Below are 22,275 nucleotides of genomic sequence, written 5' to 3'. Positions count from 1 at the left end.
ACCAGTATGAATATCAAACCACATAATACTATATGCAGAAATAAATGTCAACTTCTAACAGGGAGTAATCGACTTGCTTCTAAAGAGCATCCACTTTAAAAATTTATATATTAAAATTAACAAAACAATATCCACTTCACACGAACACCTAACTCTCATTTTCTTTATTATCTTCTTTCCCTACATAAGAATGTACGAGCGCCACTGAATACATTTACTGATTCGACGCGAATTGAACGTCGACGTCGCTCTTTGTGGTTACGCCGCGCACCCTATACGTCGACGACCAGCGTGTAGTAGTATATTCCGAGATCTGTGAAACGTCAGATAAATGCGCCGGACATTTTCATAGCTAACATATCAATCGCCGACATTTAAATTATAAACAAAAAATAAATAAAGTCATAATGCAGAAGTTACACGTAGTGCCTCCAATTTTGAGAAATAAATGCCATACGAGCTACGAAATATTTCTGAAAAACACAAGACATGACTAAAGGTAAGTGAATATCTATTATATTTCTCTAATACCTTCGCTAAAATGTTACAATTTCCTAATTAGTTCTAAAATAATTGCTGCAAGGTTGTGAGTTGCCATATAACCCAGAATGAAGCACTATTTCAATTACAGGAAATTGGATGTTGTTAATGTTTACATTTGACATGAAAAATTGAGAGGGAATGAAATAGTAAATATGAATGTTTGATGAAAGTAGTTACGTAATGAAGAAGTTATAACGCAATTTTATAATTTTTTTCTTGTTTATTCAATACTAAATATTTATGCAAATGTTACGTTGCATTAGTGATTTAAATAAAACGTTCATCGGCATTCTCCTATTTCTACTAAAATAACTAAGATATATTGTGTTTCTGTTCACATAAGTGTTTTACTAATATAAACCAAGAGTTTGTTGCTGCTGAATGTTATTGGCGAAAAAATCATAGTTCAACTTTATAAATATATAAAGTTTTTCGAAACTTACTTGCAGAAAATATTATACATAGATATTTATATATCAAAAGAGTAATTTCATCGTACCCATTCGAAGTTGGTACATAGTCACCTGTAATATCTACTTCATGTTTATGTTTATTAGCTGTCCAAATAGCTGACATACTTCACGTCGTTTTTGTTCATTTCATAGGCTTCTCTAACTAAATTCTTCTTCATTACTTTTTATTTAGTGTATGTATATATCAACTGCTAAAATATTTACCATAGGTTTACAAATTACTCAATAAATTCTCATGTGAAATAATCTCTTTTAAGCCATGAATGATCGGTTAAAAATATACTACAAGAAGTATTTCATCTCACAGATTCCAAGTAGCTACAGGTTCATGTAAAATATACACCATTTCATCATTTTCATTGCCTAATAATATCTTTGATATCTCTGTATCATCTGTCGATGACATGAAGATTGTAAGAGCTATCAAAGTCTCGGAGTGCTTAAGTATAATCCATATAAATGAATGAATAATAAATATAGTTTAGAACTAACATTAATAGAAGTTACAAGAGCTGATGTCCATAAGATAACTTGAAGCACCATGTTCACAATTTTTCGCGACAAACGTATGTATGAAAATACTTCCCACCAAGATAATGCTCTTATTAATGGAAACTACCGAAAAATTCGAAGACCAGTTAAAAATTATTTTGCACCCTCCATATCTTATATCTTAGAGTCGCAGCTTAGCCGTTTGTTGGAGCAGAAGAGAATTTGTCCTATAGATCATTGCGAGAATATATTGAAAAATTCTTAGCCTCATATATAGAACCAAACAAAATTTAAATGTCAAAATATTTATTACAGCGATCCTGCAACGTCTCTATACCTTTCAAAAAAAAGTTTTTTCTTGCTCTGCAAACCAGACCTCCAAAGTTTTCATTACCTCTTCGTTGGAAGAAAAATTTACGACCTTTTAAACTTTTTTTCGAATGAGGAAAGAGATGATAGTCGGACGAAGCCAAATCTTGCGAATAAGGGGAATGTTCTAGTAATTCAAACCTTAAATCACAAATTTTTTGTATGGCAACATGAGATTTGTGTACAAAGGCATTGTCCTGCAAAAACAAAACACCTTTGGATAGATTTACACGCCTTTTCTCTTCAATGTTTTCCCATAGAGTGGTCAGTAATGTCGAATAGTAATCTCCAGTTATTGTTCTACCCTTATCCAAAAAATCAATCGAACGCGATGTTTCTACTCTTGCACGATTCTGGTCAATATTCAAACATTTGGGGATCCATTTTGCAGCAATTTTTCTCATGTCCAAATTGACGTGAACTATATGATGAACGCGTTCGTATGAAACATTCAGTACTTCGGATATCCGTTTTAGCCCGATTCGTCGGTCTGATAAAATAATGTCAAGAACTGCATCGATATTTTCAGGGACTGACACAGAAACTGGCCTTCCCGATCGGTCATCATCTTCAATGGAAAATTTACCTCTTTTACGAAGGACTACGTGCTACCACGTGCAGAGCTGATGGAAGACTGGCTTCCCTACTGCTACCGCCAGAACTATACAACAAATTTGCCACATACAAAACTTTTAATAATAAAGACATCGAACTTAACAGGTATTAAGCATATCTTCGTAAATCTGCCTACCTCTTATACCTTTTAAATACAGGTACTTGATGATGGCTCCATACTCCAATTTATCGATTTTCACAATTTCAGTGGACATCTTTTTTCTATTAATTTATTACGTAACCCGTTTACTGCGTTCACTTTTTTGACGTCAAACTTTACACTTACACTTCTAATAAGTTATTGTTCGTTGCTATGGTTACGCAATATTTTGTTTATGCACGTCACTGGTCTAGGCTAACTAGATATCAATACATCTTCGTATAAATATGGGTATAAACGAGGGAGGTAAAACCAGAAGAAACTAGCAATAGAGAATAAAATATTTGGAGACCTAGGACTACGAAAAGCAGTAAGTAGGATTTTTGGAGAAGTTTAGAGGCAAAAGTGTACTTTATGCTGAGATGGTCAAAGCAAAAATACTCTTTTGAGGCATATAGCCAACATGGGCGAAAATAGTTGGGTTAAAAGATCCTTGTTAAGGGGAGAAGGAGCGAAAAGAATAGGAATAAAGCACTGGAGTGAAGCAACCATGACAAAAATAGATGGAGGAAAGTAATCTAAGTAGCTATTTACCTAAAAGTATGTAGGAGTATTAGCGAAGATAAATATATACCGAGAAAATGATAAAATATACTAAATTGGCTATTAACGAGTCTTAAAATTGAGCGACCTAGAATATTTCTTAGACATACACTGTGATTCGTAAAAGATGTCTAAAAGTTAAAAAAATCTCTGCAGTTTCCTTGCTTCATTAAAGATGACTATTTTACAGTGAACTATGTGTATGAATGAGGAGAAAGATAATAAAAACGAAAGCACTTATGTCCTTAATTACAACTGCAGGAATTATGAATATGATACAATTACAAGTGTAAAATTCGCACCAAATTCATCTGCAGCAGGAACCATTGAAACTGTAAAAAAAGAGGTAACGCATTACATAATTATATGAAATTATTACCCATATAAAGAATTGTTACTATAACTGTTCCTAGCAAATTTCAAGCTCAACAGCTCAAGCTAATCGATGCTAAGGTAACAGAAGAAACACACACACACACACACACGAATGATCATATAGTGGTAAAAGGAGCTGATAGCAATGGCGATATATATACAAAAATATCTCTCAAACAAGAATTCAACTTTGAAATTAACACTAGTATACCTGAAAAAAACAGGAGGATTTGAAAAATATACAAAAAAAATCCAATGACTGCTTCCTAACGATGAGGATGATACTTATCTTAGAAAGGAAGAGTATAACAGGGCTCAATAACTATATACCTACAATTGGTTATTTATTCACACCGATAATTTTAATGTTTATTGTGTAGCATACACGGCGAAAACCAATAGATATCAAAGAAATTAATTCATATCACATTACTGAAAGACAGATAAGACTAGCGATTTATATAAATTAAAATAGGTCAAAACTAGAGACAATATTACAATAATGAAAGGCTATGAAAAATTTTTTCAATTGGTTTAATTTTTCCAACAATTTTTTTTCCTTATTTTCAAGGCAAATAAACGCCTCACACATCCAAGTACAATAAGCTTGTCGTTTCAGTTCATTTAGTTCGAAAACACATTATTATTGGACTGGCCAAATCTGTTTGTGGTTCCAAATCACATATTGTGTATGGACGTAGCATTTGAGCTTATACAATTCAGAAGTAGGGTTAACAAAAAGAATGTTTATTTCAGTTTTATCTGATCTGAAACTACCGTTGCAACATCAAACTAAATAAGCAGTGGTATATCTTCTTAGATTCCTCAATTTTCTTCATTTCTCATAAATTTTTAATAAGTATTCAAGTATGTTTTATTATTAGCTTATTTTTGGGCGTTCTTTCTATGTACTTTCCAGTTTTCAGGAGACTTAGATAAAAATTTCCACATTAACATGCATTTTAGAAAGAGAAGTCCAAAGGATATTTATCGAACCATTTGAATTCATCCGCCTGTGTATTTATTTTCTTTTTAAGCCTGACTAAGTAAGAGCATTTATAAAGCAATTTAAGTTTACACATTAAACATAATAGAATGTTAAGCTTTATTTTATGTTGATTTAATCTCACACCATGGGCGAAACGTATGTAGTTTTAATATGTTAAATTACAGTTTTCAATTCGCACCAATTCACTTTCATTGCATACATATTATTCTTATCACAAAGTGTGACTGTTCCTTAAAAGTGTTGAATTCGCAAGTAGTTTGTTGAATTGAAATTGAAGTGTAGAATAAAATAATTATATATGGAAAATCAATAAAGGGGAAAACTTATGAAGTATATTTCAGAATCAGATCACGACAAATTTTATTTTTTTAATAAAACTGTAGAGCGTTCTGTAACACTCAGCTCTAGCCATAATATTGGATCTAGGTTTTGGTTGGATCTATCATTATCCACTGAAGTTTATGGAATTTTCGCAAAAACAGAAGATAGATTTACGGCCCGGTCGGTTATCTGATAATCTCTTCTTGAATAGTGACAAAAATAATGATGATATCCTTAAATAAAATATTTTAGTCCCTTGGAATTAATTTCATATAATAGATTTGTTCCCGATTACCAACTGTAATATCTTTCAAGTAAGTTGTAGTTCATGATTGGCAAGATGGGAGATGAATTACGTTATGAAAGAGAGTACGAGGAGGAGTTTCCAGAACGAGATTTTCTATATTTTCTTTGATGTTATGCCATTAATTAGTATTATCAATCCCTATATAAAACAGGAAGTTAGTTTGAATATGAAGAAATTATTAATTATAAAAAATATTTTCAAACATAAAATACTACATTGGGATTTTAAAAGTTTAGACTGTAATTTACAAGTAAAAGCCTGTGAATATACGTTTTTACTTTTTTTACGTTTTTATTTACTTCTAACCAAAAATGTGACAGATACTTTATACTATACTTTCTCTTAAATACAGTGAAATAATTCAAATACCAGTGATTAATAGACTTTATAACTTAGTTCACTTTCATGCACTATTGTATTTAGGTGTATTATTTATATTGGCAGTCGTTCAAAATAGCTGTGAGCAGTAATTACAGTATATTTTCTGCTTTCAGTAATTTGTAATGATTACTCACAAACATAAGGATAAAAAGTATCAGTTTGTCAAGTTCTATGATAGTAGTTAAACATTGGCCCTTAACAAATAGTTGGTAATAGTTGGTAAGTGACGTGTGATTCTTAAAATGATCAAATTTACTGAAACGATTTAAAAATTTAAAACATCTTCCTCCGTGGTGTAGGTGAACTTATTATAGAGATTATAGTGAAGTTAATTGTGAAATTTTATTCAGAATTTCATATGATTCGATATCTTGTGGAAACTTAAAAACATGTTGCACTTAGACTCTTGACTAAAGATGTTCCAAATTTAGTTTCAATTAAGTTGGTGACATAATGGAGGACATACGATAACGCAATTTAAGCTACGTTCACTGAAGACATATCTTAAGCATTATTTATCTCCATATATATTAACAACAACAAGTGTGTCATTTTCCAATATTCGTTACCTTTTTTTGTTTGTCATAGTCAAGTTGTTCTAAATATTTCAACGCTCGTTGGTTGGGACAGGCAATCTTGAGAAATTTCTGCTCTAGTGGATGTATCAAGACATTAGTTGAGAGTTGAAAAAAATATGCTTTTGAGTCTACGATAATTTATATCTGATCGGGTATTACAAAGCTTCAAAGGTTTCCAATAACTGCATCACTGATAATTTCTTTGATATTTGACAAAATGAGTAATTATTTAGAACAACTCAAGTATATAATTGAATTATAAATTTAAATGATGGAATTTTCCGTGTATGAGTAAGTAGGCTCTTGAAATTAGTCGTATATGATTTGAAGAAAATTTTGTGTTCTGTGATTATTCCAAACAATTTAGAACAATAATAATTCGGAGGCTGTAACTGCGTAGCTTCTTGTTTATTCAGAGTATTGAATCGTATTATTAGTATACTCTTAAAAGTTTGAAAGAAAGGGATTATTTTGCATTATCAAAATAGAAGTTGGTGGAGAATAGAGTGTTAGTTGATGAACTCTGTTTTATTGCTTCTAGGATTTACATTAATTCTCAACAACTACTACAATAGTGATAGAAGAAAGGAAATATGAAAACAAGCAAATGTTGGTATTTCAACTTTTTGTTCTGATTACACATTTTCGTCTTATTTATCACTTACCGCTATTTACTCTTAATACAAATACGACACTCAAGATTGCAGTATTTCTTTAATTTTCATAACTTGAATTGATTCAACTTGATGAGCATATTTATTTGAGTATTTTACGCATCATTAATTGAAAATTTAGCCGAGTAGAACTCGTACAAGATAACGCTTTTAACTTGACAATAAATAAAAATTGTTCATATAGAAATACAATATTACCAATTTATTTGATCGCTGCATACTACTATTTGTGTGAAGGTTTTTGATAGAATAAACTTAATTATCTTTTTTTACTTGAATTGCAGACAAAAAAGCAGGCAAATCATCTGGGTCAAGTGAATATCTTATAGAAGCCATCATTGTCCTCGAGTTGACTCTCTTAGTTGGTTTTGTACAATATGAAAGATCTTCATAAAAAGTATAAAATCAGAATCTTTATTATAAAACCTGCTTCCACCTCTCAATCTATTCTTGATTCCACCAACTTAGCCTGACTGAAAAAAAGCTTAAGCGAAATACTTCAGCTAACATAGCGGAAAAGGGGAGAAGTACAGACAGTAAATATGAATTTGATTTACTATACAGGATGTTTCGGAAATCATTAAAATAATGTTCCCGATTTACGAGAAAGCAAATTATAATAATTGTGTTTACAATATAGTTTTATATTTCTATCTATTACTTTCTCTCTTCTCTTCATTTCCTCAATTTTTTGTTATTGAGTTAGGACGAATACTATTTAATTTTTCAAATGACTACAATTTAAATATGCATAATTATATTTTTTGCACAAATATCACACTTCGTTCATCCTCTAGGTATAGTCTTTACATAGTTAAGAAAAATATTTCCTCTCTTCAATGTGCATAGTTGGCAACTCGTTTTTTCGCAATCTGATCATTATAAACGATAAAAACTCGGGAAATCATCACCTGATCCAATTTCACGCCTCCAAATTGCAATTATACCCAGCATTTAGTAAGTTGAAAACTTTGTGGAAAATACGACTAGTACAAACTTAACAGATTTATTTCGAACATATGAAATCACAGATCAACCATATATATATTACATTTAATGATCAATCATATTCATAATTAATGAAAAGATCTTTGCTACCAAGATAAGTAGGAAATACATTTTATTTATTGCATAAATTAGTTGGAATATTCAGTGGCTCATTTTTCAATAGATTACAATTTTAATAGTTCAATAACTGTAATCAGAACTATGTTCAAATGTTTTGCCCCAGCCCCGTCATCTCATAAAACAGGTTATTAAACTTTGTGTGACATTATATTCTCGTGTATAAAAATACAAATGATATACTGTTTTTCTTTTCGATAAATATACCACTCTGTCAATAGTATAATTTTCGAATGTCTTCATTTGAGATTTCTTTTTATCTATGTCATTAACACAATAATTTAATCTTCGTCAAATACACAAACTTAGTTTGTATATATTATATTTTATAATTTATGTTAAGAAAGATGATAACAGACCTATATTATCCTATGCAGCAGAGACCCGATCTGAGACCTCTAAAACGAAACGGATCTTGGAGTCTACAGAAATGAAAATAATACGAAGAATAGCGGGAAGAACACTAATGGATAGAGAAAGGAGTGAAAACATAAGACGAACATGCGGGATAGATAACATCAATGACTGGGTACTGGATAGAAAGATAAAATGGAATGAGCACATTGACCGCATGACGGAAGAACGAATTGTGAAAATATCAAGGGACAAATTACCAGCAGGACAAAGAAGCCTTGGAAGACCTAGGAAAAGATGGAGTGAGAACCTCCCAGGTGACTGAGCAGAGGCAATGATGTGAAGAAAAACAGACAATGATGCCTATACACAGCAGGAAGAAGAAGAAGAAAGATGATAAGAATATATATGCAATTTATAGAAAAAATATTATAGTATGCAATTTTATGCATATAAATCTAGTAAATACGTAAAGGTTTGTCACATTGAATACCTCAATGTCTTCTGTAGCATCATGTTTACTGTATCTTCATATGTATGACAAAGAATCAGTATATATTACAAGCTAGTTTTTCATGTTTACTGTATATTTAAGTGGTAATAAAGTACTGTGCATATACTGAATATATGAATCAATTGAAACAGAGAAATTTGTTCATGATTTCACCAATAGATGGCGATGGTAACAACTATATTCTCTATATAAGTTGCAATATATGGCACTATTTATATTAACAAATAAAATACAACTTTCTGTTTTCAACATTTTCAATAATTAATTTTCAAGTTATTATAATTGATTCTTTGAGCTGAAACTATGCCGAGAAACTAAGGGGAAAGAAACGTTAGGTGAGTTGCAAAAACTTAGAACGTTGGTGTAAACTTGAGAGATCTTGACCAATTTTCAAGTATCAGTGGTGTAGCGTTTTCAGTCAATGATGGACAACACATGACCAAATTGATATAGTGCTCTCGGATCGCATTCTAAGAGGTAAAGTTAAGAGATAGGCCATAGGGTCTATCTTTTCTCAATTTGATTTCAGAAGTAAACAACAAATAGAACATGAGAAGTGTTAAAAATATTGATTACCAAATTTCATATAAAATTTATTCGTTTCAAAAATATCTCGTGTTATATGTTATGATTACCAACTTCTGGCATCATAGGTATCAATTTTGTTCACCATGTCCCATATCCTGCTCTAATTTTTTTACTTTTTACTGCACTTGTGAACATTTATAAAGAGTTGTTTTTGAAAAAGTTTTTTATAATATTTTGTTACATCCATAAGGAATAAGATATTAGGCCCTTGCGTTCATCAAAAAATCTTTCATGAACAAGGTTTTTAAAAAGCATAATCGAATTATTAAATTGATGGCGTAGTTTTTTTTATTTTTTATGAGAGAAACAATGCACCTAATCTCACGATTAACCGATATTTCACATTTACCCTAATCTACTTAATACTTTACTTTAATGAGTATTCCCAATTATTCTCTTAAGAAATTGACGTTTATGCGCATTTCATAATTGAGGCTACTAACTATTGAACTATGATTGTCACATTTCACGAAAGTTGGTGCGTTTGAGCCTGCGGACTGTGTCTTAACTATCTTTGAAGTTACAAACATTTCGTTGTTTATGTTCTTCGTGACCTTCAGCAATCTTCTTCATCTCTTCTTTGACTTTTTTTATAGGGAGTTCTCGGTGTAGATATTTATTGCGGACATACCACGGTGCGTTAAATATATTACTTAGTATTCGGTTTTGGATTCTTTAGAGGCAAGCATAATTACTTTCACTTTTAAATCCCCATAGTTGTAAGCCATAAATCCATCCTGGTTTGTGTATTTGTTTGTATACTAGCACCTTATTTTTAATAAGTTGTGAGCTTCTTTTTAGTCACCAATATAGTTTTTTATATATGAATTTCAGCTCCTCTCTTTTTTGTTTGATATGTTCCTGCCACTTTAGTTTCGTATCCAGATGTGGTCCTAGATATTTGACCACTTTTTATATAAGATAATCTTCTATGATTAGTATTATTATTGATAGTAACTTTCATGCACTGTGCAAGTTCATGCACTGGTTTTCCTGGTTTGGGTATCATCATCATTTCAGCTGTTTTCCACGTTATTGGTACGTATTGGAGCCTTTATTGGTAATGTTGCAATATTTTTCCTGTTATTAGGTCGTATCCCTGGGCTTTCTTGGGGTTTATGCTATTCTTAGTTATTTTCATTACCTCTCCAGGTGTAGTAAGCTCAATTTTTTCCTTCATCAATACTCCAACATCGTCATCATTTTTCCATGTCAATAATTTGGATAATATGGAGGCAGATGCATTTGCCTTTTGTTGACCAACACGTACTCAAGATCCATCTTTCATTCGAATTGACGGAGACTGTTAAATTGGTCTGGTTAATTTCTTCGTACATTTCCACAGTAAATAGTCGATGTTTTGATTATCTGTTAGTTCACTTAGAGACAAGTTTGGGTTTGGTTATGATTTTGATGTTCTTATTTTCTGCAGTTCTGGTCTTCTGCCACGTTTTTCTAGCTTTTCTTCTGCTTTGAACTCTGATTTCTTCTGGGTAGTTGTCACCTTTCGTTCTTCTTGTAATTTGTTTGGTATTGTTCCATGCTGCTTGCTGTATTTTTATCATTAGTTTTTCAGCTTCCTCGTCTAGTTGTTAATGAGTTCTGATAGGCATATTTAACTTAGTTCTATCACTCAATTACTGCTCAACTTTTTCCCAGTCAGTCTCATTATTTCTTGAAGTTCAGATTCTCTTACTATAATGTATTTGCTAAATGTAAGTGATATAGAAGAACGATCTGAGTTTGGACCTTCAGCATCTTCAATTTATATAAAATTCATAGCTACATTTCTTGAGACGAAAAAATCAATCAAATCTAATAGTTTTTCTCTATTGCTGGATATGTAAGTGGGTTTTTCAGCTGAATGGCATTTTCCATTTATCGCATCTATAACAGCATGTAGCTCTTTACCTTTTGTATGAGTTATTCTGGTGGAGAATATGCAGCTGCTATCGTTACGTTATATTAACTTGTTTTGATACTTATACTAGCAGTTTGTATTGCTTTAGTCTAAATTTTGCCCTTCGTAGTGTATTATATTTTTTTTACTATTATTGCCACTCCTCCACTAGCCGTGTTACTGGGGTGGAAAGCATGATATATTTGATATCCTCTGAGTTTAATATATGTGGCATCGTTTGCACTGTGGTATCAATTTAATATACTTTTTTAGTGTTTTCCTCTTAACTAGGGGAAATTGTGAAGAGTGGTTATGGAGATTTATCTTTCTCGCACAATAATTGTGTTACTTTTTCTCGTTTGTACCCTTCATTTATATCCATTACAAGTATGATCCAATTTTTTCACTACCAACTAAAGGGGCCTAGATTGCTTATCTTCGAAGAAGTACCATTCGGGTTCTGTATCAATCAAGGTGTTTGTTAGGTTTCTGTAATTATTTTCATCGTTTACGTTTTTAATATTTATTACCACCTGATATCATGCTAGCTTGCAAATTTATTTGCTTACTTGGTATATGCCTGGTTAATGAATCAAATTTTTTTGGTTTGATTAAGATAACTGGTGAAGGTTTGCGTTTAGTTTAGATATCTTTTAGTTCCCTTCTCTGTATATGTGCTTCTTTTGGGAAATTGCTTGCTTTTCTTTTTATGTATTTTGTCTAACTTGTGTCTTGCGTGCCCAAGCATTATACAGTGCCTGTTCATTTTGACTTCTGACCTGTTTCTCGTTAACGAGTGCTTGATTTTGTTGAGTAAGTATTGCGTCACTTGGTGTTGAAGGTTGTACAAATATATTTATCTCATCTATTTACTTTCTATTATCGCTTACCTTTGGTACGCCACTGTGAATAACATTCCATTATATCTGATGATTAATATATTCTTAATTAAATGGTTCAAGTTTCTTTGCCACTTAATGTTTTGTTTACAAATTTATTAGCGTTTTTTAGTATTATCACTAATCACTTTCGAATATCCAAACATACAGGGTCCTTCACAACGAGCTGAATCGATATGCATATCGGAAAGTACTGGGACTAGTGTTCTGAAACTTTTCTTGTATGGGTTTTCCGAAATTCTCGTTACAGCTAAAATAATTTCAGTGTTCTGAACCGGTTATACCGTAAGTGGACCCAACTTCGTTATTTTAAACGGAATGCTATGATTTTTATTAAATTTTTGGAATCTACGCAAAATTTCAATACAACTTTATATATGTTGTATGTCCACTAAAGTCCACCATTTTTTAATTATTTCACATTTTCGAAATTTTTGGACACATGCAGCCCTCCACTAAAAAAAATTATATTTCTAAGTTTAAGTGAGTCAACAAAAATTTATATAGGGTGTTCAGAAAATGGTGCCGAATTTCGCTATCTAAAAACTTCGGAAACTTAATTTTTTCAAATGACAACCCTTGTTTTTCTCTTTACCATTGGATTCTACGCTTTAAATTAAGGAGACTTCGTTAGTAAATTCATATATCTCAAATTAACGGTTTTTGTAGAAGCTTGAAAAAATTGAAATTTTTTGTAGTTAGCGGCGAAGCATACACGATATCTTTTATACGACCCCAAAGAAAAAAATCTAATTGGGTGATATCCTGTGAACAGGAAGGCCAATTTTCTAACGAAGTCCCCTTAATTTAAAGCGTAGAAAGTATTGGTAAAGAGAAAAATGGGGGTTGCCATTTGAAAAAATTAAGTTTTCGAAGTTTTTAGATAGCGAAATTCGGCACCATTTCTGAACACCCTATATGAATTTTTGTCAAGGATTTCACATATTTTAAAAGCTGTAAGTGATTTTTGGCCAAATCCCAAAAATATTAGACCTAACTCAGTTAAACTTAGAAATATAATTTTTTTAGTTTCCAAAAATTCCAAAAATTTAATAAAAACCATAGCATTGTGTTCAAAATAACGAAGTTTGGGTCCACTTTCGGTATAACTGGAAGTTTCAGAAATCTGAAATTATTTTAGCTGAAACGAGAATTTCGGAAAACCCATGCAAGCACTAGTCGCAGTACTTTTCCATATGCAGCTCGTCGTGAAGGGTCTCTGTACATCCGTACTCGACAAATGCCGGAATAATAGTGTCGCAATTTTGTTTTTATAACTAGGAACAACATTGAAACAAATCTCGATAATTCTGATACGTTTAATTATTCAAAAATTTCATTAAATACTTATTCAAACTAATATAGTTTCAATTGAATGTGGCACAAAAAAATTCTAGTACAGATCGGTATTCTGGGAAACACGTGAAAAGTTTAATTTTAGATTTTATATACAAATTGAAAATGGACTCTTGTACTTATATGAGAAATATTCATTCACAATTTTTTGCGAGGTTAAAAATAGTTATGCACTGTTGAGAATAGTATACGTTATGTTATTTGACAGTAGTTCTATTGTAGAATTAATCACTCGAAAGAATGTGATTTGCTCTAAATCTAATTTTTCGTATAATATCTTGCAGAATCTGCCTCATATTATATTTCTTTGTAAGTTGTTCACTATTAGAGAGTATACTGCCAACTATTTTATATATAAAAAGCTCAGTTCAGTTCAGTTCAGAGATCAGCATCGCGCGGCTGTGGACCTCACGCAACCGCGACTGTCTTTTAAATAAAAGCCTTTCCGGCACACAAATTATGCACCTGAATTTATCAATTCGCTACGTTTGTTATGCGAAAACATTTGTTCAGTGTAATCAGTCGAATGTTCCTGTAAAGTGGAAGAGTAGCGGAAATACTTGCTAAATCTAGGTGATTGTGAGCTGAAATGTTTATTACCTATATCTCAAGAGATATACTGTACAAGAAACTGTCGACCGACGCTCCTGAATCATTGGTGTTGGAAAGTTCGCCGTTTTTAAATTACTGCGGGGGAGAAAGATAGCAGGCCAAGTGGAACATCCCAAGAAAAGTCCAGGCAGACCAGTAAAAGTCAATGATGAAGACACCAAAAGTGTAATTCGAACAAAAAATCACTCTTTTTTGATTTTAAAAAAGAAATACCCACCCTAGATAAGATTTTAATGGAGCTTGGCCAGGATGACAGTATTCCGTTGATAACTAAAAAACTTTTATGGACCACTTTGAAAAATATGGATTTTACCTAGGAACAGCATAACCGTAAAGCACTTTTACTGGAAAGTGATAAAATTGTAAGCTGGCGGCGAAAATACTTAAGAAGTATAAAGCAGTACAGAACAGAGCAAAAGAAAATCTTTTATCTTGATGAGAAGTGAATTAATGAAGGTTATACAGTGCCCAAAATGTGGCAAGACAAAAATATAACCAGTGCTCGCCAAGCTTTCATGGAAGACCTGTCAACGGGTATTAAGGTGCCTTCAGGTAAAAGGAAAAGACTAATAATCGTCGATATTGGAAGCGAAGAAGGATTTTTAAAAGAGGGAGATTATCACGAGGACATGGATTCGGATGTTTTTGAAGAATATTTTGGTGAAATGATAGAACATCATCCGGCTGATTCGGTAGTAGTTATGGATAACCCAAGTTATCATTCTCCTCGCATAGAGTAGACTCCAACTTCATCTTGGAGAAAACAAGAAATTGTTGACTGGTTAACCACCGAAAGTATTGAATTTGAAGATAATTTGATAAAACAAACTATTAGCTATAGCAAATTTACACAAACATCGTTTTATGAAATACGCCGTGGAAGATATAGCAGAAAAACATTGTGTAACTGTGCTGCGCAAACCGCCATATCATTGCGAATTCAATCCCATAGAACTTATATGGGCGCAAGTGAAAGGATTTGTAGCAAGACAGAACACGACATTCAAAATTGAAGACGTTAAACTACTGTTTGATCAAGCCATTAAGGAGGTGACACCAAAGAACTGGCGAAAAGCAGTCCAGCATATCATTAAAGAAAAGGAGAAAATGTGGGATTACCGGAAGGTAATATGGTTATGGAGAGTGTTGTTTGAGGTTCGGGTAAAGCAATAATTTGTCGAGAAAATGAATGAAACGTGAATAGTACCCACCCTACAATTATTTGTTCAAATGTATTTTCTACTTCTTATGTTCACATTCAAATATTACAATTATCCATTATTGTAATGGATAATTGTAATATTTGAATGGTTTTGAAGTCATTTTTTATTATGATCTATGACTTGAAAGTGTTTAACAGCTTAACAACTAATATATTGTTCGATACATATTGTATTTTGCCATAGTTACTAGTTCCTAGCTAAAAGTATTTTGTCGATTTTGTAGTTGCATATGATATCACTAGATTCTAAAAATCATTTTGTGTGATAATTCATGACTACGAATAGATTTTTTTTTCGGTATAGAACTGACTTTCCACTGAACTAAATATGTCACTACTACTATTTTTGATGAGTCCAAGCAATTGAAACAAAAGATAGAGAAGATCTTTTATTGTGTAATATATATTTTCGATGCTTCAAATAGAATGTTTGACATTGACACTTAATTCACTTTCAGTATGCTAAATGGAAGACTTCAATACCGTTTTAGACATTCATTCACATATATTAGTATATTCAATACTAGGGAGAGCTCCAACTATTATCAAGTTCAAAATTTTAGATATTTACTACATTTTTACATCAACATAATTCCTAAGTTGGAATTTCTGAAACCGATATTCATACTGAATACACTGTTTACACCACCACTCACAATTATACTGTCTGACGCGCGTTTCGACGAGATTGAAGACTGTTTATACCACCACTACATCAACACTCACAATTACAGTCTGACGCGCGTTTCGATTACCAAGTTATCGTCTTCAGCGTCTGAACTAAAATCTAATAACTTACTAATGACTTACCTGTTTTATACTAAATTCTCCCAGCAATAAATCTTCTCCTGCGAAAATTAATTCCAGCGGGAAAAAACTCCTTAGTGGGAATATTCATATTCATTTTTTTACTACTAAACTTTAGAGTGGACTGTAAGGAATTGGCCCTTCGTCCCTATTCAAGCTACTCTTACATCTAGCAATTTTAATGTTTTCAAATGCATCCAGCAATTCAAATTCATTTAATTTTAGTAAAAGATGATTTTGAGTTGAAATTTTTGAAAATAATTTCTCAAAATTTTAAGTGAAAACTGAATTCACCGACACAGTCTTGGTAAAGTACAAATATGGAAATTTTGCCACCATTTTCAACACAAAAAAATTGTATTTAAAACAAAATGTTGTTTCGGATTCAGCAATGCAAAAGAGTTTCGACTGGATTTCATCTTCATAATTCAAATATGCAATGCTTATATGATATTTACTTAATCCAGTAATCAAAACGTACTTTATTTTCTTTTGACATAGTACTCCTAAATACGATATAGATCAGTTCTGCACATCCATAATATTGCTCGCTGATAAATTTCTAGAGACAGATTCAATTAAGTTTTTATCATTTCAAATTAAATTTATTGACTGATTCGTTATATTAGAACGACATTCTATTTTATGGTTGTTCTCAAATATCCTGTTCAAATTTAAGTCACGTGAATAGTTTTATATTATAGTGAATCACATTTCCATTCAGTATAGTGAACGTTCCGTTGGAAAAAATTCCGGTTCATTATCTCACAAAACTTTCACGGTTTATGTTTCATGTTGATGTTTCATCCATTCAATTGTTACCATGAACGAATATTCCATGGCTTAAATTTACCCACATTCAATACAGACTTGCATCGTGTTCTTGTGAATTGGTGGATACGCATGTGAATCCTCAACAAAACTCATCGTGAAGTGTTTGGTTCACTTGTTCTGCATACATATTTTATTCCTCTGGATTAGTTTGAGAAAGTATCGAAAAATTAATTATTTCCTTCGTCGTATCCCTTTCGATAGAAAATTTATTTGCTTTGACAAAATATATCTAGCATCACTTCTATTTTATGTCGAACTCATATTAGAAATGACATAATTTTGAATAGAATTACTCACACGCATGGTTAAACTCGTATTGACCGGAGATTTTTATATTCACCCACATACAGAGTAATTTAAAAAGCCGAAGCAGGTTATAAGTATATCATTGGAATGGAAATTGAAACTATAAATGTTAATTTTAGAATCAACACGTTTCAAAATAGCTTCTTAATATTTTTAAATGCTTTTAAATTAATGTCAATTCCGTATTATGACGCCAACATTTTCCATATTCCACATATTGCTCTGTTCTTTGAACACTTTATAATAGAAATCGATCTCCCTTGATCATCTATGTCTCAATAAATATAGCACTTAATATAAATTGCAAGATATCCCTTAAATGATTAATCACCCGCTAAGAGTTCTAATCAATCTATTACTTCCATAATCCTTTTAGTGAATGCTGTTAAGCTTATTTTAGACTTTATTGTTTTGTTCTATTCCTATAACCATATTCCCGTTATAAACATTGTTTTCCATCCCAGTTTCAATTTATTGAGAATAAAATTGGAAGGGGACTAAATGAAAACGTTTGCATTACTTGATCTTGGCAGCAAAGTATATATCTATGTAAATAAGATTGAAATAAAAATCTTTGGTATTTTTTATCGAAAAATATCGTAACAATTGTATGTAATATGCTTACCTATGTCAATTTAAAAACTCTATTTACTGCTATACCATCTAAAATAAGGCCAAATGCTGAAATATAACATATTTATTTAGTATTTAGTATTTAGTTTAGTTCACGAAAATCCACTCAAATCGTATTTTCTCCATTCAATTTTAATACTAATTATAGTCCAGAGGCGTTTTGTAAGTATCAGGTATAACTGATATAGATTATCATCCATGAGCTATTACAGATTAGTTCACTAGAGTAATTATAAATTATATAAATTATAATCTCTTACCTAAAGAATTTTTACTACGTTAAATATTCTTCATTTCAATTTGACATTAAGGAATAAGAATATAAAATATCATTGGAAATGAGGATAAATATTCTTATTCCCGATAGATATAGTTATTACTTTCCCAGGATAAATTTAAGATTCAACGAATTTTCAGTATACCTCTGTAATTTTATTTGATACGGATATTGTTGTCGAAGTGTCGCAATAGTTTAACGTTCATTTTGTGATGGTTTTTTATTAGGAACAAACATTTCTAGAATTTATTGGAATTAACTAAATATGCATCACAATGTTTTATCCCATATTTATTAGAAAAATCATTAAATTTGTTATGAGAATAAAAAAAACAAGATCTCCGTATATATAGCAAATGCTTTTAATATACTTCTGTTTTCCCTCTGATTTGAAGCAATTGAAAAATGTATTAACGACTGAAAGTCTTGTTTAATTGTAGCTCCCCTTAAATATAACTATTCCACAGGAAAACCAATTGTGTTCTAAAGCAAAATATTTGTACCTATCGTCAAAAGAGAAAATACATCTAGTTTTAACCTGCTACTGAACATTTCGAAAAAAAATATAAATTTGTGTTGATAATCTATCATGCTATCACTTATAATACTGAATTATTTGTCATTTGTAAGTAAGAGTAGCTGTTGCATAAGTTGCCATAAGTTGAAAAAATATACTTTACGCATCACTTAAGAAAAAGGGATATCTGAAATGAGGAACGAAGTTATGGTCCAAAAAAATAATATCAATGTTCCACACTTAACCATTTTACCTATCAATAAATCAGCAAGCTACGGTAAGTTTGGTTTCAGCACTGTCTCTTCAAAATGTCTACATATCTCTTCTGTCGTACTGATTTTTAGCATTCTCTTTATAATGATTCTGTTATATTGTTACTTTGTTTCACAGTCATTACCAATGAACAAATGTTAACTTTTTCTTTCAAACTTTCTCTTTCAACTTGGCTTCGAACTCATTGATTCAATTCCTCATCGATTCTTGAACTTTACCACTTATTCAATGTATATAATTCTCTTAAAGTCTTACCTTTAGATTTAAAATTGGTTTTCTTTGCAGAAAACGATCAATCTCTCTCATTGTTCATTGTTTCCTCTCCGTATTTCCTTAGATACCATTCTATTTATTTCTCCATAATATCGACTCGACCATCAAAGTATAAAACTTTCCGTTAAATTCAGATTCATCTACTAAATCTTGTATATCATCCTAAAATTTTCCAATTACTTTTTCTGTTGCATCTTCAAGATATATTTATTTTTTCTGATGGAATAATGGTATATATTCTTTACAGCTTCAACTCGATTTGAGAAACGATTCGTGTCGATTTCTATTGTATGTAACAAAGCTTTCTCGTGGATAACCTTCAAGTGATCATGTCAGCAACAGTTTTTAAAATTTCTCCTTTTTTCAAATAAGTGATTTCAATCTCTAACTTGTCTCCGAAAATGTAGTAAAATAAATTAATTCACGTTAATACAAGATAGACGAATATGCAAAAGCTGTAGTATGTATTACATTGTCGCGGGATCCACTTATTTAGTAGTCCATCCCTTTTCTCCCCTTCTTACAGTCCATATATTTGGAATTGCACTGCTTAAGATATAGCGCAGAATTATAGCGAAATATGAGACATCATGTTAAAATATTTTTTTTGTGGTCTAAACTGTTGGTATTTTAGGGGAGAATTGGGTCAAATTATGAATTAATATGTCTCGCACAAAATCTACATATTGTTGAATATGAACAAATGACTGTTTATCTAAAGATACAAGCCTACACATTTATTTTATTCTTATCTTTTAATCAAAACAATATTGGGAGTTTTTTTCAGTTAACATGCCCGTTCAAATGAAATTCATGATGTTCATTTTTTTCATGTTTATGTAGAGCAGTCGATGCATTTTTGTTGTATTTGTGACCATTTATTCTGTTCTCTTAATATTGTGAAGTCATTCCTACATAATTTTTAGGACAATTCAAACATGGTATCGAATATATAATATTTGATTACTTAGTGGCTTCTTCTCAGTTTTCTCAGTAATTGATAATCATCTTCTATCTGCAAATATTACTCTAGATTTTATTAAATGGATTATTTAGATTAATACATCTATCAAGATATGGAAGATATATCTTCCACAATTTGAGCGTAACAAAGAAGGCAGGCACGAAAAGGTTCATTACGCCAACACAAAGGTTAATGTTACACAGAGGAGTGCTGGAAACGATTTTATGCCTATCCACTAGGTTAATAGGATTACCTAGGGACTTATGGGTGAGAGCCGAACTACCGCAAAGTTTGAAAATTAGTTTTGTTATATATCTTTATAATAGTTTCGTTATAATATTCTATAAGTCGAATCGTAAAACCTCTGTGTACTAGAAGAGCTATGAAGTTTTACTTTTCTTTCCGAGAGTTCAGTTGTATGGTACCGGCCAAATACGATTTGAGAACAAACTAGTTTTGCCTAGGCTAAACTAGTTTTTCCTATACGCGATAAGATCAACTAGTATAACCTAGTCCAAGCTAATTTGTCCTAAGCCCGATAGGATAAACCAGTTAAGCCTAGGCCAAACTAGTTGATCCTGATATAAATACGCACAATCTAGAATAAACTTTTACGGCCTTAGTCTAAATATTAAAGCATATCTAGAAAGTCAAAATGAACTGAATAAAATACTTCGTATTTGGGAAAATAATCATTTTTATTAAAACAATATTCCTCGTTAAAAGCTATGGAGAATTGGTAATACAAATAATCATGCTATAGATAATATGTATTTTTTTACAAAAAGCAATAATTATATCTCAATTTTATTGCTTTAGATAGATAAAAATTTCTATCTATCTTTAAATAATTATTAAAAAAACTAATTTTTTAACAGAACAGACCTAAAAGTAAGACGAAATAAAAACATATATACTTCACAGCAAAACAAAACAACTTCGATATAAATATATCTATGAAGGTGCATTACCCGATGTTATCGATTTTTTTCTATATATGTAAATATTATCTTGCCCTATTTTCACTGTATAAGGGTGAATACCAATGCGTTATGTGGTTTTATGTAGTGATTCCAAGTATAGTTTTTCATTTCACAACTCCATTTATTTGTTGTTGCAATTTACTTGTTTATTTGTAATGTGATCTCTTTTTCTATGTCTTTTCCACTGATATTGAATATTATCCCTGCCTTCACTTATATACTGGGTTATATTTAAAGGTGGATTTATATTTATAATACATTTATCTAAATTATTATTAGTATTTATGCTAGTATTTCTAATTTTCTGTATTTCTAGTATATTATTTTATTCGATATTTTCCATTATTTAGATCTCTTTTCTTCTCAATGAGTTTCATATCTGTCTTTTCTATATTTATTAGTTTTTTCTATATCTAACAGTTTCATTAACTAAATGCGGATGCGCATTAAAGTCACACTTCTCAATATATTGCTATATTTTCTTATTAAACTAAACACTGCAAATTTTCAAAATTTATTCAACGTGTCAACGTTATTACTGTTAATTTAAAACTTAAGCAAAGCTATAACAAACTAAATAATGAACAAATTATTACATTTTCACTCATTTCTTGTAACAAATGAGAAATATTTATTAACAACGCCATTATATTAGTGAATAAAAATATTGCGCAGGGTATATCCGATCAGTATGGTCCCCGAATCAATATAAGTAGTGATGATAAAAATATGTCAGGAACAATAAGGACTTCAATGGAAACAGATAATTTGTAACGTCTATGAATATATGAGAAAAACATTTTCACACGCTGGAACACTAAGTCGTTGTGAAAGTATGACAGAAGTGCTATTGTCGTCCACTGTTCATAAAATTGTTTGTCAAAACGAACATTGTGGAGAGGCTTAGTTACCACAGGCACATTTATGAAGATGAGAAGCTGTCAAATTCAATTAGATTACCAGTACAAGTTTTATATAAACTCAAATTTAATTTTGCC

The 22,275-nt window shown here is 31.3% G+C and overlaps 1 protein-coding gene across 3 annotated transcripts in view; it reads left to right on the top strand.

Annotated features, from left to right (window-relative positions):
- The first annotated feature begins 259 nt into the window (after nt 1-259).
- Nucleotides 260-22,275, top strand: part of LOC130892100 (small conductance calcium-activated potassium channel protein) — a 157,649-nt gene continuing 135,633 nt past the window's right edge. For all 3 annotated transcript variants that reach the window (XM_057797356.1, XM_057797355.1, XM_057797346.1), the window contains exon 1: nt 260-499. The gene's annotated coding sequence lies outside the window, so the exon portion shown is untranslated. The remainder of the gene's footprint in view (nt 500-22,275) is intronic.

The sequence above is a fragment of the Diorhabda carinulata genome, chromosome 1, assembly GCF_026250575.1.
Source record: "Diorhabda carinulata isolate Delta chromosome 1, icDioCari1.1, whole genome shotgun sequence".
NCBI lineage: Eukaryota > Metazoa > Arthropoda > Insecta > Coleoptera > Chrysomelidae > Diorhabda > Diorhabda carinulata.
This window is presented reverse-complemented; position numbering and strand designations above follow the sequence as displayed.